Source organism: Gallinula chloropus (assembly GCF_964237585.1).
Source record: "Gallinula chloropus genome assembly, chromosome: 10".
NCBI classification, from domain to species: Eukaryota; Metazoa; Chordata; class Aves; order Gruiformes; family Rallidae; genus Gallinula; species Gallinula chloropus.
In genome coordinates, this window is record NC_140095.1 from 7,498,781 (window position 1) to 7,514,522 (window position 15,742).

Below are 15,742 nucleotides of genomic sequence, written 5' to 3' on the forward strand. Positions count from 1 at the left end.
CAACTTGTTTAGCATTCAACCTTTTTGTTTAATAGGAAATCTTGGAGGATGGATTTGGCTTAGTTCAATCAAGGACATGGGATGCAGAAGGAACTAAAGAAAAAGCTCTTTCATGACACGTTTATCTGTGTGGTTTGGGGTTCTTCAAGCTTCTGATGAAATCTCTAGAGTACGTATCTTGTGTTTAAAGCCTTTTAGATTGGGGAGGGAAGGGGGGAATCTAACAAGCCAGCTATGAATGATGTTTGCCCCTTTCCTAGAGACTTATGTAGTATCATGTAGTCATTTTTATTTTTTCCCAAGCCCACCTTTACTATGAACACTTTACTTCCAGCTTTATCAGCTGGGATGTTGCTGGGATTCATATAGAGAATCCATATTCTATTTTTTATTTATATGCTGTGAACCTGAGCAGACTTTCTTAGGGAAAGAGTGGAGACTGATTACTTTAGGGACAAAACTCTAAGAAAGTGGAGATCCTGTCTAGTGAGTTTTGGTTATAAATTAGTAACTCAGCTGTGCAGAGTTATTTCAGGGTTAAGTTTTTGGCAGTTTATCTTTTGGCCTTAGAAAGGTGGTCCTGTATGAGTTCAATAATGCAAAGCTCTGGCTACCTGCTGAGTAGCCAAAAACAACCCCAGCAGTTTGAGTCTGAGTGTGGCATCCTATAGTAATGGCTTTTTAAAATATCCTGTAGCCTGAATTTCATACCTTAAAAAGGTTGAGAATAAGAACTTTGTCCCAGGGTTTCCTTGCTCCCTCAGGCCAGACACAGGACTGTGCAGGGTGCACAGGAATGCCTGCCTGCAGAATCTGTCTGACAAGGCAACACAAAGATCTGAGCTTACAGGTACCATTCACCGTAAATTTGACATGTGAAACAAATCGTTTTCCTAATCAAGTGCAAAACTTTTACCGTGTAACTGACTCTGAGTGCTGTTATCTCTGTACAGTCTTGCAGAATTACATAGCTGTTGCACTGCAGTCTTTCAATGCATATATATTATTGCACCAAAGCTGTTTACCAGATGCTAAAGTTCAGAGGATCAAAGCACCCACAAAAGCTAAATGCAGCCAGGTATCTAAGAGACACATGGTAAGAGCTTGTAAAGCCTCAGTAAGTGAAATGTTCTCACTGCCCACCTTGTTCACCTGAGTAATACCAGGGACATAACCTGCTCTCAGCTCTGTGGTCCAGGTTTGAGTATACAAGTGACTGTGCAGTCTCCCCATAATGGAGTTTCTTGATGTGCTTTGTTTCATCAGTCCTGCCCCAGTGCATTCCAAAGGGAAATTGTTCCATTTAGAGATGTTACTGGTACTTCTCTGAGTGAAGGTTTGTTAGCTGGGCTCCTCCTGTCTCCAAGGAACAAGCAACTGGGAGGGAGGGTAGTTGTGCTTAAAGAGCTGACCGCTCACCCGTGTGGTGATCAGCAAGTGTCTCTATACTAGAAATAAATCTGCCTCTCAAAAAGAAATCCACAGATAAAATTGCTGCTTCTGAAGAGGTGCAATATTAGTATTTGTGGAGAAGAAATTCTTCCTTCCAGATGTATATCTTAAATGTAAAGATAAGAAGGAAACTTGGCTTTTGTTTTCATATGAGAATTTAGCAGAAAGAACAAAGAATATTTTATGATTTACCAAAAATTCTTTCTCTTTTCTCTTGCTTCTCCCCCTTCTTTTTTGTATTTTTAAAGTGATATTATGAGGCTCTTTAAGCCAGTTTCATTGTAGTTAATTCCCTCTCTCTCCTCAGGCAGTTGCAGCTTTATGTACCAAATTTTTATTATACCCAGAAGCTTTCTGCCTGCTAATAAATAATGGTGGTAAATTTTTATGTGAAATAAATGTGGTGTCTCATTGCAGCAGAAAGGAAAATAAGTTTGTTTGGGTTTTTTCTCCATGCATCTTTAAATTATAGAAATTAAATAGTGTGAAAACAGCATCCATTTTAAAGAGCTATGGCTGGGTTAAAAAAATGAAGTTTGAAGTTCTTTGACTTATGCCATCGATGCTAACTTAGATCCCTGTTTCACGAGAGGTGTGTAGAATCCTGTAAGCAGGATTTTTTTAATAACTTTTAATAGTCTGTAAAAGCAGCAGTGAGCTGTGTGTTCTGTTCTTGTTCCTGGAGTTCCCATGAGCAGTATCAGCCTCCACCGTGCCCCTGAGAGCAGGCAAACATTCCTGAAGCCATCTGCCTGGCTGTGGCAGGATATGTACCTTTATCTGCAGTGGGAGGGAAGGAGGTGGAAGGAAGGGGCATTAAGGTAGCAGGAACAAGATGAGTATGACCTGAGGCTACTAATTTGAACTCTTAGAGCCTTCCTGGGTTTCAAAAATGCACCCCTGAACTCACACCAGGGCAGCTGTAGAGCTGGCTTTGCTCCGGTGGGATGTTAAAACTTGCTCACACTGTCATTAGTAAGTCTCAGAATGAGAATTGTAGTCCAGCTTCTCCTGTTGCTGCTGAACCATTTCTCATTGATATGAAATGCTAACCTGCCTGGGCTTGCCTGCTTGTCTTCCTTGGTTTCAAAAACTTGCAATAACCACAAGAGAGCTACTCTCCAACATGCCACGTTTTAAAATCCGGAATCATTTCACTTGGCTTCAATAAATTTACAGTTGTAGGGGGAGACATTTCTTTTGGCTGAAGAACATCCTTGAGAATTTCAGGCTAAGGCTGCTTTTCTTGAAGAAATTGAGTTAGGCTCATAATTGGAAAGGGATAGCTATTTAAATAGTCAGTATAAATGGAACATAATTAACATTACCTTAATCCCTCTCCCATGGTTCTTAAATCTACACATGGGAACTTTGAATTGAGGATGCATGTCCAAATGTATCTTAATTAACTCCTAATTAATTAAACTACTTAAACAGTTAATCCTTTCTCTCTTAAAATGAGATTTCACACTGTGGAAAGAGTAAAACCTTTCATTTGTCCATTTTTTTGTCCACCACGCTTCCTGACAGTGTTGGAATGGTCCATGATCCCATCTAGCAGCAGGACTGGGAAGGGAAGCAGCCACTGACAGTGTCTACAGGCAATAGGGGACCATGGATGTAACCCCCAACCCTTACCTCGCTTCCATGTAAGGCTGTTGCAGTGCCATGCGTGTGCATCCGCTGCATGGCTGTGTGCTCATCTGACAGTGAGGAGGGATACCTTAAAAAGGTACTATTAGGTGCTATTACTAAAGGTACTATTTAGGTGAAGGTGCCAGGAGAGGCAGCAGTACCCTGTCCCCCCACCTCCAGGCTGGTGTGGCTGCCCCAGGCCAGGAGGCTGGCAGCACCCGCTAGCTCCAGCTGCACAGGTCCCTTTATGTGTCTCTGCCCAGCTCTTAACTCTCCATTTCTCTGTTATTCTGGGATTAGGCCAAAGCTTTATTAAATTTCTTGTACATGATTAAAAGGGGAATTGAAATTAGAACATGAAATCTGAAGCATTCAGAAAGGGAAATTTTTCTTCTTTATTCTTCACATGCTCCAGTTAAAATATCTCAAGCTAAATGTTTGTCTTTCTCTCTAACATAGACAGGAGAGAGCACGTGCACAGACAGATCTGGCTTCCCTAGGTACATCGAGAAGATCACGTCAGCACGCAGGTTGTGGGTCTTGGTTTCCTCTTCCCTTTGTCGGTGGTCTCGTGGTACCCTGATGTCAGAGCCCCAGAGCAAAAGGGAAGCAGCCAAAGGCCTCATCTGCACAAGGAGCTCTGAATTTGAGATGCTTTTGGGCTAGTACAGGGATAAACTTGCTCATAGTGGCAGGTCCATCTAAAGCTGTTTCTTTTGCCTCTTGCTGTGTTAGAATTGTGCTCACACAGAACAGGTCATGGTTGCTCAGCAGATAGCAATGATGTTTCAGACAAAATATCCTGATTTAATCCTGGTTTTGTATTTTAATTTTTTTAATTGTTCTTAGCAGCACTGTCCTGTCTCTTCTCCCTCGTTTGCAGACTGCATGACTCACTTAAAACAGAATGGAAGAATCAGAATTACGAAACCTAATATATTAAAACATTTTCATGGCTTCTTTAAAATCAAGTCACTGGTAAGAGCTGATAAGTGCACGTGAGCAACATTTGCTGTAAGCGACTGGTTTCCAAATCCTGCTTATATTGCCAGTCATTTCCCAGTACTCATGGGCACTATATCTCCTTATCCTGGTTGCACATCTGTGTTGCTAAATTAAAGTAATCAGAGTCAGCATGAAAATTTAATAAGCTGCATTCTGGCATTGGTCATGTTCTCAATTGTGTATTTGTTTTCTGCCTGCAGAAGTCCTCAGATACTGTCAACCAGAACAGCTCCAGTGTTTACAAGCACTAATGTTTATTAGCCTCAAATTGCTCTCTCTTGGTGGTATTCTGAAAACGGATTAGATCTCTGAATTTACTAGTATTTTTAAGGAGAGGGGTGAGAGGTTGATCAAAGCCAGATCCTGGCCTGGGAAGCCTTCCCCTTCCATTCTGAAAATTAATATATCTCAGAAGCAGAAAGATATTTAGATGAATTAGTGGAATTTGAAGCTTATAACTTCAGTGTGATCAAGCTTTAAATAATTCTGTATTTTGAATTATTACATTAAATAATTATGTATTCATGGTAGTATCACCTGTCACTTGGAAGATGGTCTCTTCAGGTAGGTGACAGGACAAGCGGAAATAGCACAAAGCTACACCAGGGCAGGGTCAGATTAGATGTTAGGAGAAAGTTCTTCACTGAAGGAGTTGTCAGGGTCTGGAACAGGCTGCCCAGGGAGGGGGTTGAGTCACCATCCTTGGATGTGTTTGAGACAGGTACATGTACTTAGAGATATGGTTTAGCATAGGATGGGAATGGTTGGGCTCAATGACCTTAAAGGTCTTTTCCAACCTTGTGATTCTGTAGTTGGTTGTGTCTGCATCCTAGCAGGTGTGTCTTACCGTGTGATGGCCCCTATTGCCCTTTCAGGTAAAAGCACAATGGAGAGAGAGAAAAATGGGAGCAAGTTCCATGCTCTTCCCATTAATCTATTGCCACAGGAACAAAGTTTGAAGGTTCTTCAGCACCTCAAACCGGAGCAGGTTTTGGGAACTATTAGGCTATTGTCTGTTCCCTGAAACTCTGTTCTTGTCTGCTGGGGTTTTGCTCCCTGCACGTTTCCTTTGCTGCCTGGCTGGTAACTGCTTGTGGTTTGACTCCCACATGGAACTTTAGGGAAGTCTGGCTCAGCTCTGTGCCCGCTTTGGTATGCGATGCTGGCATATTCAGTATACTCACCACAGCAGTGTCTGTCAGCATGTGTGTGGCAGGCTTGGGTTTTAGCTCGTGTTTTAGGGGGCTGCTTACTGCTTGGTAGCAATGTGTCTGGGTTCTGTCCTCCCCTCTTCCCTGATTTTTCTGTTTATCAGTGGGACATAGAAAGCTGTGCTGTGCTATGTACATAAAAATGCAAGTACCTCATTTACTGTCTGTTCAGAATGCTTGAGCACAACCATTGAAGATGTGTCTGAAGTATTTGAACGAACAGATAGGGACTTAAAGCAGCTCTTATTTCTGAGTCGGGAAGATGTAGGCTATACTTGGACACTAGTGGCAGAAGCGTGTTCTAGGTACTGTCCTTTTCTGTTAGTGTTCTGAAGACCCACTTTGTGTTCAGCTTCTTGGCAAACCAGAAACTGAAACATAATTTTAATGAACAAGAAGTTGAGGAGATACTGGTTGCTTCCATATATTGCTTGAGATCAGATCTTTTCACATGCTCGAGGTGAAGTGCTGCCCTCTAACGTCAGATCTACAGAAATATAGAATCGTAGAATGGTTTTGGTTGGGAAAGACATTCAAGATAAGAGTCCAACCATCTATCCAGCCCTGCTAAGTCCAACATTAGACCATGTCACCAAGTACAATATCTACTCCTCTTATAAACATCTCCAGGGATGGTGACTCAACTATCTCCCTGGGCAACTTGTTCTGATACCTGACAGCCCTTTCAGTAAAACCCTTGGAGATGAAGGCATCGCTGCCGGCTCTGCTCCTAGAGCTGTGACCAAGGTTCGATGCTGATGGATTCCCAACAGTTGCATAGGAGTGTTTCAGCAGAAAGCTCTCTTACACAAGCAAATGTGTTTCAGTAGCTTCTAATGTCCTATTGAAAAAAATCTGGGTGTGTATTGGAGCAATATGACTTGAGCAGGTTTTTCTAGGCAAATAGAGCTTAATTGGTGCTCGTGTTCTGCTTAATTGCACTTCACATTTTGGAGCAATCTGCTGAACACCAGTTGTGTGGCATGGAAAGCAGTAATCCTTTTGGGCGATACTGTCTCGTTTGGATGTGATCTGCAGCATGCTTATTTAAGTGGTGTTTCACTCTGTGGTTTTGCCTGGATCAAACCACTATTTACTTCTGTTCTCAGCACTGGTGAGCTGCTGTAACGTGGTGGGGAGCTCTCCTGTCTGTGACTGCTCCTAAATTCATCCCATTTGGGGGTGCAAGCCTCTGTCTTATATGGCAAATTTTTCCAGACACTGCTGTTTCCAAACAGGATGACATGTATGACAATAAACAAAACAAAGTTGTCTTTATTTTTTTCCCCTTTAAATAAATGTAAGCAAACCCACATGTGTTTTCAGCTTGGGAAAATAAATACGTCTGTTTCTAAAGTCAAACAAAAAACCCCACACCAAACAAAACAACCCAGAAAGCTTCATTTTAAAACCCCAGCAAACTCATTTTAAGAAATGGGAAATGAGTGCCAAAGTATAAAGAACTAACTTGTAATTTTTTTGTAAAATATCTTTAGTATGAATTTTTTGTTGTGCAGAATTCCAATACAGGTGCCTGGCTATGAGCATACATGTTACTGCTCTGCTGATTAACTCTGTAATTGCCTGCTACTGAAGTAAAAATTGATGGAACTGGGCAACTTTACAGAGAAGACACTGCAAAGAGCCAGTGCACTGTAAATAGTGTAAATGTCAGTTCTGCAGACTGTGCCAAGTGTATGTAATTCCCCCAAAAAGGTGCTTCTGAGGGCTAAAACAACTTGGGTTTAGACTGTACTTAAAATCTGCTGGAATGCACAAATACAAAATTCTGTTTTTTCCCCTAATAACCCAAGGGTAACATGTCCTTGAATTAGGCACTGAACTAATTACTATTTCTGATTGCTTGATTTCCCCCCCATTATATATTCATTGATTATTGTTCTTCCAAAAACCTTTTTCTAACTCAAAGCTAGAGCAAACCAATGTTCATGGAAATCTGTGCAGTAATAAATCAGGGACTTGAAGTGTCTGATTTGCTTTTCAATGAGGAAAAAAAAAAACCATTGGCAGCAATAATTCTTCTCAACTAGAATAAGTCCATTTGTAATGCATTGTCTTGGCTCATCAGAGGTTTTTTGATGAATAACCTATTCCAAAAAAGAAAAAAAAAACCTTCAGCTACTTCATTTATAATTCAGAAGTCTCCTATGACTATTTCATTTATTAAGTGTCCTCTGAAGAGTTTGCTATTTCTTCTGAATAAAGCATCAGAGTTTGATGGCTTGACATATTCTTATGGTTTTCCTTTTCCCTTGCTGCTTTGGAATGAAAAGCTTGCCTTGATCCCAGCTCACCTTGCATTTCCCAGGCTAGGGGAACCCATTTAAGGCCAGTGACTTGGTGCTGCTTTTTTTGAAGTGATTGCTGCCTCTGCATCCTTTGTTTGCGCTCTCTGCACATTACCAAAACATGTGGGAGGCTTCTGCAATTTAGCTTAGTAATTATCACTTGGGGGAAAATAAATTAAACTTCAGTAAAAGTCTAGTACTGTGTTTCATCTTAGGTTAATGCTGTGAGTAGCTGTGGTAGGAATTTTCTGCCAGGTTGGTTATCTGGAGATAGGAAACGTGTCTTCTGCAAAGCTGATGTTTGCCAGGGTGTGTGTGGAGCCTTGTGCCTCTCGCTGGAGGCTGGGGCTGTGTCTGCTGCTGCTTGTCCTGTCTTATCCTTGAGAAGAGGAGGCTGAGGGGAGACCTTCTCACTGCCTGCAATGACCTGACAGCAGGGTGCAGAGAGGTGGGCGATGGTCTCTTCAGCCAGGTGACAGGAGATGGGACAAGGGGAAATGGCACAAAGCTGCACCAGGGAAGGGTCAGATTAGATATCAGGAGAAAGTTCTTCACTGAAAGAGTTGTCAGGACCTGGAACAGGCTGCCCAGAGAGGAGGTTGAGTCACAGCCCCTGGGTGTGTTTAAAAAAGGGTAGATGAGGTACTTAGGGATATGGTTTAGTATAGGACAGGAATGGTTGGATGTGATGATCTTAAAGGTCTTTTCCAACCTTGTGATTCTGTCACCAGCTGTTAGAGTGTCAGGAGAACAGGACATTTCACTGCAGCTACCCAGACAGTAATCTTCCAGGGAGTAAGATTTGCATGACCATTTTCCCATTTCCTGTTCATCATTTCTATCCAGGACCAATTGCAGAACAAAAGTAAAATTATAAATCCTGACCTTGGGCAGAGGATTTCTTCCTCCATCCAGCTGTAAATATGGGTGTCTCAGCTCTGTGGGAGCCTCAGCTCTACCCAGGTTCCCTGTGTGACTCTGACCAAATCTCCTGGCAGGACAGCTGAACACTGAATTCTTATGCGTGAGGCCTGCCCCAGCCTTGGCACGCAGGGAAAGCTCCTCTGCTCTGAGCACTCATTCTTGACAGCAGGAGTGTCCTTTGTGCTTTGTTTCCTGATGAGGTGACAAACCTTTGGTGTAGGAACTGCCCCTACTGTGTACTTGTGCAGTGGTGGGACCCTGAGTTCAGGATCACTGCTCTATATCTGATAGGCACAAAGATCAAGTCAAGCTGCAGAAGGGGAGTTACCCCTGTGAGCCCAGCTGGGTGGTGCAAAGGTCTTGGGTACGATCATTGTTCCCTCTGATGATACTCAGTGCTACCCAGATTACATTTTATTATAGCAGGTAAACTTGTTATACTTGTGCATATTTTAGAAGTACAGAAGCTCAAAACTTAACAGCTGTGTGTATCTTGGATATGAAGACACCAGCTCAAATTGGGAAATTGAGCTCAGATTGCTGGATGCCAGGACAGGGCTTTTGGGAGTATCACTGTGTTTTGTCTTGTTCTTCTTATCTTCCCCAGGTTAGATGAATTATTTGGTTTGACCCAAACCAGCCATTCTTCTGTGTTACCTCTTCCAAGAAGAAAACCCTACAAAGTGTGAATAGATTGATAGAAATGAGGAACACTGATTAGGTGAGAATAATGCTGAGAGGCATTCCCAGGGCACGCTGTGCTAGGCTGTGAAGTGCCAAGAACTGCAGCTTTTTGGAATACTGATTTTTGGTTTTGATCTGCAGACAGGATGGTACTTGGCTTTAGTTCTGCAACTAGTTTGCACAGCAAAGGATTCCTGCTAACTGGAGTCCAGCACCTGCCCCAGATCTAGAGAGAGCTGATTTTGCTGCAAAAAACCTCTGTGTAACTTGAGCTCTTGGTCTGAGCAGGCCTGGTCACAGCACTGATGTGTGTCCCTCATGAGTTCTCACCTCCTCTTTGGAAATCACCCTGGGCTGCTCAGCTTTGTGAAATAGTACAGACAGCTCAGGGCAAGTTTGGTGGTGTTGCCTTTGGAAAGCAGACTAGTGACCATGTTAGCAGTTGGTTCATCACTATTCCCTGGGCTCCCTGTGCTTTTCTCAGGCTGATGCTTGAGGTGAGCCAGACTAAATGTCTTTTGCTCTCTGCCAGCTGTGTTTGCTCTGGTGTCCCAGCCCTGGGCCCAGCTCTGCTCTGGGATTACGCTTTTCTGCATGGCAGATTCCTGGCTCTTGTTATAAAGCCTGAAAATGGAGCATGGCATGAGAGGTATCTGCTTCCTTTTTGGGAAGCCACATACCTGCTGTTCTGGAAAGGCAATGGGTGTGGATGTATTCATACAACACTGGCCATATTAAACCTGATTTGTTATGTTAGTGTTGGAGTCATAAAGGAAGCTCAGCAGCCTGTGTTGCCAGTAGCTCTTGGAGTATGGCAAAAGAACCTGCTTGCATCTCCTTCAGATGAGCCAGTTTGTTCTGTCTGTTTAATCAAATACATGCTTGCCAGTAGCTCTTCCTTTGGTCATCTTCTGGTCTCATCACTCTGCTACTCTTGACTGTATTCCTTATTGCTCTTTGAAGTACTTGGAAGTGTTTTAGTAGCAAATACTGTACCTTAAGCACTGCCTAACTATCAACCTAGAAAAAATCAACTCTTGGGACAGTCCTCCCTGTACCTGGAGTGGGGCTTTGTGTTATGCAACAACACAGAACCAAAGTGCAAAGTCAGACTCATTTGTAACAAGCATGGTGAATTACCTGAGAGCTAATAAAGTTCAAGAGACCCGCATGGAGTGCTGGGAGAGTGTGTCTGGATGTGTAAGTGTTGTTATTGCCATTTTACTGATGAGACTTTACAAATTGCCTTTGCTCCTTACTGTTCTGCTGGAGAGCTGCTGAGGAGTAATTCATTTCTATAGCAGGGCTGGAAATAGATGCATAAGCGGTTGAATGCTGTGAAACAGCTCTGCCTGGTTGTAATGCATTATTGTGAGCAAATAACACTGCTGATGCTGCTGATGGTCATGACTAGGAGGCTGAAAGAAGCTGTCAGTGCTATCAGGATAGCCTTTAGCTTGCATTGCAGTTCCTGTTAGACATTCCTCTCTTCAAATACCCAGGCTCTGCAGCCCAAGTCCCACAAAGGGTGGGAGAACTGATATGCATAAACCATTGTGTGTTTCCAGTGAACTACGTCAGGCCCTGCACAGCTCCCCGTTCAGGGGAATGGTGTGTTCTAATGTTTGCTTTGATTCCCCTCATAAGCTACTGTGAATGCTGCTGTGAGGCCAATTAATGTGCTGGGGGAACTTTCTTGTTGGGCTTGAGGTTTCCTGCTGTAGGATATCTGAGAAGGAGCATAGAGTTGGAGTTTGGGGTTCATTGGTTGCGTTTTGGGGGTTTTTTTTGGTGGGGGGAGGAGGAAGGAGCTTCATTATCTGACCCCTTGCAGTTGTACAGTTTAATTGCAGCCATGATTTAAGTTCCACTTAGTGTTTGAAAGGGATTGATTGTGGGTGCTTATCCTTGGATTAACTCTTCAGACAGGCTTTTTCAGGGCCTCTATGGATATAAAATGGTGTTTGAGGCAGTGATGTCTTCTGTGATGTTCATTACTGATGGCTGGGAAAAATGTATACAAACTGAAGCCTGGATTGCTGTTGGGTTAACTGAAGAATTTCTGGAAAACAGAAAACACTGCAAAACGCACAAAGGCAGTGGGTTTGCCCTAACTCCCACCTAGACCTGAGCTCTTGAGGTTTAACACCATGTGGACGACTTGCAGCACCAAAAGCTGTTTTCTAAAAGCGCCTAATGTGTGTGTGCTGCTCTGCGCCTGGTGTCTGTGCCCCATGGCACGTCCCAGCCCTGCCACCCACTGCAAGAGGTGATCAAGGAGATGTGCCAGAGTTTTACTGTGGGAACGCTCCCCACAAACCTGAGACTGCAAGCTATAAACCCATCTATTGAATCAAAATTGCATATACTTGGGGCAGATAGCCTTTGATACCCCAACAAAACACACCAAATAGATTTACTCTTAGGAAGTGACTGTATGTCAGCCTGAGCTGTCTTTTGTGCAGAGATGTCTGACGTTGAATTGAAGTGATGCTGAATCTATTCACAGTTTCATAGTAACTGAGTAAAATGGAAAGTGCTGCCAGGTTCCATGGCTTGTAAAATGTATGTATTGCAGGAAATACATTTGTTAAACAAACCATACAAAATTATTCAACTATATAAAAAGTATGTAAATATTTTTCTGGTTTTATTTCTTTTCAGAGGGGAATTGGTGCGTTACCAAATAGCATTTCAATATCTTGTTTCAGCACTAAGTGATGTTTCTTACAAAGCATGAGAATAATCAGGAGTACGCTTCTCACTTGCCAGGGTGAGCGGTGTAACATGGAGCTTTATTTGTGACATAAATTGCTGTGTTATGACAACGTGGGGAAATGTGGCTTTTAAACAGTGAGGAGTAACGCTGAGAGATGGAATGTGCCCATACTGTACTACTCATGAGATCACTCAAAAGTGAGTAAAATTGAAGTGTACCTCCGGAGAGGCTCTTTATACGAGTCAGGAGGAGGGTGCTTGGCTGAAGCAGGGGACCATGTTCAGCCTGATGATACCAGCCAGTGGTACCTTCAGTGGACATGAAGGTAGGGCTGCTCTGGTGTGTAGAAAGGCAAGAGGTTCCTCTCTCTTGAGGTGTAGGAGCTGGAGTAGCTTTGCTTGGGAGCATGTGGTGAGAGAAGCCTTTACTGCTTCCAGTGCAGCAGCAAGTACACAGCTTCCCCCACTGCCACTGCTGAGAGCTTTTTCTCCAAGGAGAATTTGGAGGAAGCTTTTCACTGACCTAACTAGAGGCTGCCAAGGGCAAAGACACTCCTGATGCAGGCTTTTACTTGCCTCTCTGGTAACAGATGTGAACACATCTGCAGGACAGTAGTTTTTCCACTGACTGCTATGTTCAGCATATTTCTCCCTGAGGGCAGGGAGCTTGTGCTGGGGCTACTGTAACTGAGAAACCAACGGAGCTGGCTGAAAGCAATCCTGGAGCTACGGACCCATCCCCTCAGTATGTTTGGCAGTGATGGATTGCTGCGTTACTTGTTTTATATCTATTGCATTCCTTTAAATTCACTCTGTTTAAACCATTAGTCTAGTTTAGCATCCAAAAACCCCTACCTTCTGATGTGGAAAGCCCTCCTGATAAACAAGAGATCCAAAGAGAGGTACCTCTGGCCGGCTCAGTGTCCCGTACAGTGCCCTAATACTGTGGTTTCCTAAGAGACAAAAAGGAACCTTGCACCAGAACTCTGCTCCCCAACAGATTGGGGTTAGCTTGGAAATAAATGCTATCTGCCACGTTTATTTTCTCAGCTAATGGGAACAAACACTAATGTTGGGTGCATTATGGCTTCCTGGCCTGCACAATCAGAACAGCATAAAATCCACTGCGCTTGGGAACTCTTCTAGCATTGGTCATAGGCTCAAATTAAAAGTGTTGGTGTGCAGATGTTGCAGGGGAAATGTAACCACCTTATTAGCATGTCACTGCTGAGATGCAATTACATGGCTGGAATGAATCTTTTTCTCTGTGTTTCTATCTCCTCTTCCCACATCTTATTTTGGTATCCACAAGGTTTGTGTTTGGTTTTCCTTAGTCTTCCTTTAGGCTTTGCACGAAATTATATTTCAAGTAATGCTCCTTTGAAAAATGCAACTGGATTGATGTGGTTTAAATAGAGCCTTAGATGGGGTTCAGTACTGCCGTTCTGTTGCAGGTTGCCCTGGCCAGGTACAGGAGGGCAGCCCCATTCCACACACACCGCCCTCATGGTTTGGTTATGGCATTGTCTGCAGTTTGTGAACAAACACCTAGCATGTTAGAAATAATCCTTAGTGATTATGGCTTCTGCCAATTGCTTTTCCTCTACCCGATCCAAACTCAGTCAGAAACTGCTCGGGTTTTCTGCCCAGAGATTAATCCAGAATCTGAATATTTTAGGGAAAAAAACACTGTAAAATCATAAAACTCCTCTTGGAAGAGAGGACAAGTAACCCAGTCCTCAGTAGCCACTTCTGTGTGTTTTAGGAAGAGGTTTTATAATTGGAGGTAGCAACACCATGGTTTCCCCTATTTATGCTGTTCAGTATGCTAAGTAGACATAAGCATATGAATTTGAGATGATGATTAAGAATTTTAATGTTGAGCTTATTGAAAAGCACTATTTTTCAAAAAAAGAACAATTCATTGTTAAATAAAAATGCAGACTATGGACCAAAACCTTAGTTCTAATTTTAATAATCTGGGAGGGAATTAATTTTTCACTTAAACCATTGAAAGCTGGCTCTGAAGCTCTCATACAATGAAGAAAAACTTACTGCAAGCAGCTTTTTTCTATTTCTCTTTTTTAAGGACTTTTTTCCTATCTAAATAGGAAGAGAAACCATTGTTTATATCCAGAAGGTATTATCTACAGTCTGAAGTGTTGATAACCTCTGAGGTTACCCAATACAGGAAAAATAGATTATAATTTTTTAGGGTTTTTTCCAGCACATCTGTTGTCTTCCTGTTATCTGTTAATCATCTCTGTGTCTTCATGCCTTTCAGCCCAAAATTTACAGTGGGACTTCTCCATGTACTCTAGCTCTCTCTATTTGTTTTCACCCTTACTAAATCAGAACACCATTATCATGCTTTCTCTAATGCTTGCATTTACATTTCTTTGTTCTTATCAATGGAAATTAGTTTGCAGCTACTGTTAACATGAAAGTTTAGAACTATGCTTATTAGACTCCAAGCAGGAGATATTTTTTCTTTCCTGTCCTCAGAACACCTCACAAAGTGGGATTGCCCTGGCAGTGGGCGATTTCATGCCTAATGGTTCAACAACTTTTGCTTCAATGGAGATTCGGAGCCTCTTTAAGCAACCTGCTCATCCTCTTTATTGCAATCCACCTTTCTTGGTGGATTGAGAAAATAAAGGAAGCCTGTGATTTGCAGTCCATGTGGTACAGCAGAGTTTGAATTTCACTAATTGTTCTTATATCCTTTCAGTTAAAGCCCTAGTTTGTACTGCTCTGGCTATAGTGTTGTAGTCTATGTAGACGGTTTAAGTCTGTGGCTTGTTGTAGGCTTTTTTCTTGAAACCAGCTTTTCTGGGAAACTATTGTTGAAGTGTCAGTTCTAAAGGTAAAGTGTGGAGGTACCTGTGGTCACTAAGCTGTGAATGATATCCCTGTGTGAGTTGTCACTCATTCAAGATTCAGTCCTGTTACTGGTCATCTCATGCAATTGTCCTCAGTAGCAGCATCACTCTCCCCCTGCAGCAGCCAACTGGAGCATCTGTTGCAGTTTTCTTGCGTTGGTCTTCTTTTTCCCTCAAATTCCTCCTTTCTCAGGTTGAGAACAGCCAAGCTAGTGAGGCCGATCACTGTGACTCAGCAGTACTATCTGACCAGGCTTTTTCTCAGTGTGTAGGTGATGCTGTTGGAAAGCTGTGTTGTGGTATTTATTTTCTGCGGTTTCTGCCCCTGGCTGGATAAGTTAGTAAATTCTCCAGAGGGGAATAGATTCTCTGTATTCCAGCACCAGTGTAACATTCTGTTCCAAAGATTCATCAAGAGCAAACTAAGTTTCTAAAACCAAAAGCTTGGAGTGAGCATAATGAAGGGAGGAGGTTCAACCCCTCCAACAGCTCAATTCTGTTGCTCTGTAAGTCATGTTCTCTAACATGTCAGAGGGAAAAATGCATGTTCACTTCTGAACTATTGTTTTCTATTCAAGGGAAGAGTACTGAGCATGAAATTTATTTTTAAATGGCTTTAGAAAATTATTGGTGGAGCTTCTTGGCTTAAAATTTCAGGTAGAGGCCAGGAGTTGGTCACAGCTTGCTCATGTGAACACATGGGACTTTGGAGAGATGGGCTGCCACAGGATTTAGGAGGAGAGCAAGGTCCAGGGGCTGCTTCTACCCATAGAAATCTGACAGCTGGTGTAGTATGTGCAATGTGAGCCTAGACAGGTTTCATACCCTGCTTTTCCTGTAACCCCCTCTACAGAGAAACTCAGAGCAGTGAGAATTGTGCAGCTTTACTGCCTATTTGATGCTAGTGGCTGTTGAGGGGGGA

At 42.7% G+C, this 15,742-nt stretch overlaps 1 protein-coding gene across 3 annotated transcripts in view; it reads left to right on the top strand.

The window, feature by feature from the left end:
- Window positions 1-15,742, top strand: part of KCNIP1 (potassium voltage-gated channel interacting protein 1) — a gene marked incomplete at both ends in the record, with an annotated part of 415,309 nt that overhangs the window by 373,477 nt on the left and 26,090 nt on the right. The window lies entirely within an intron of this gene.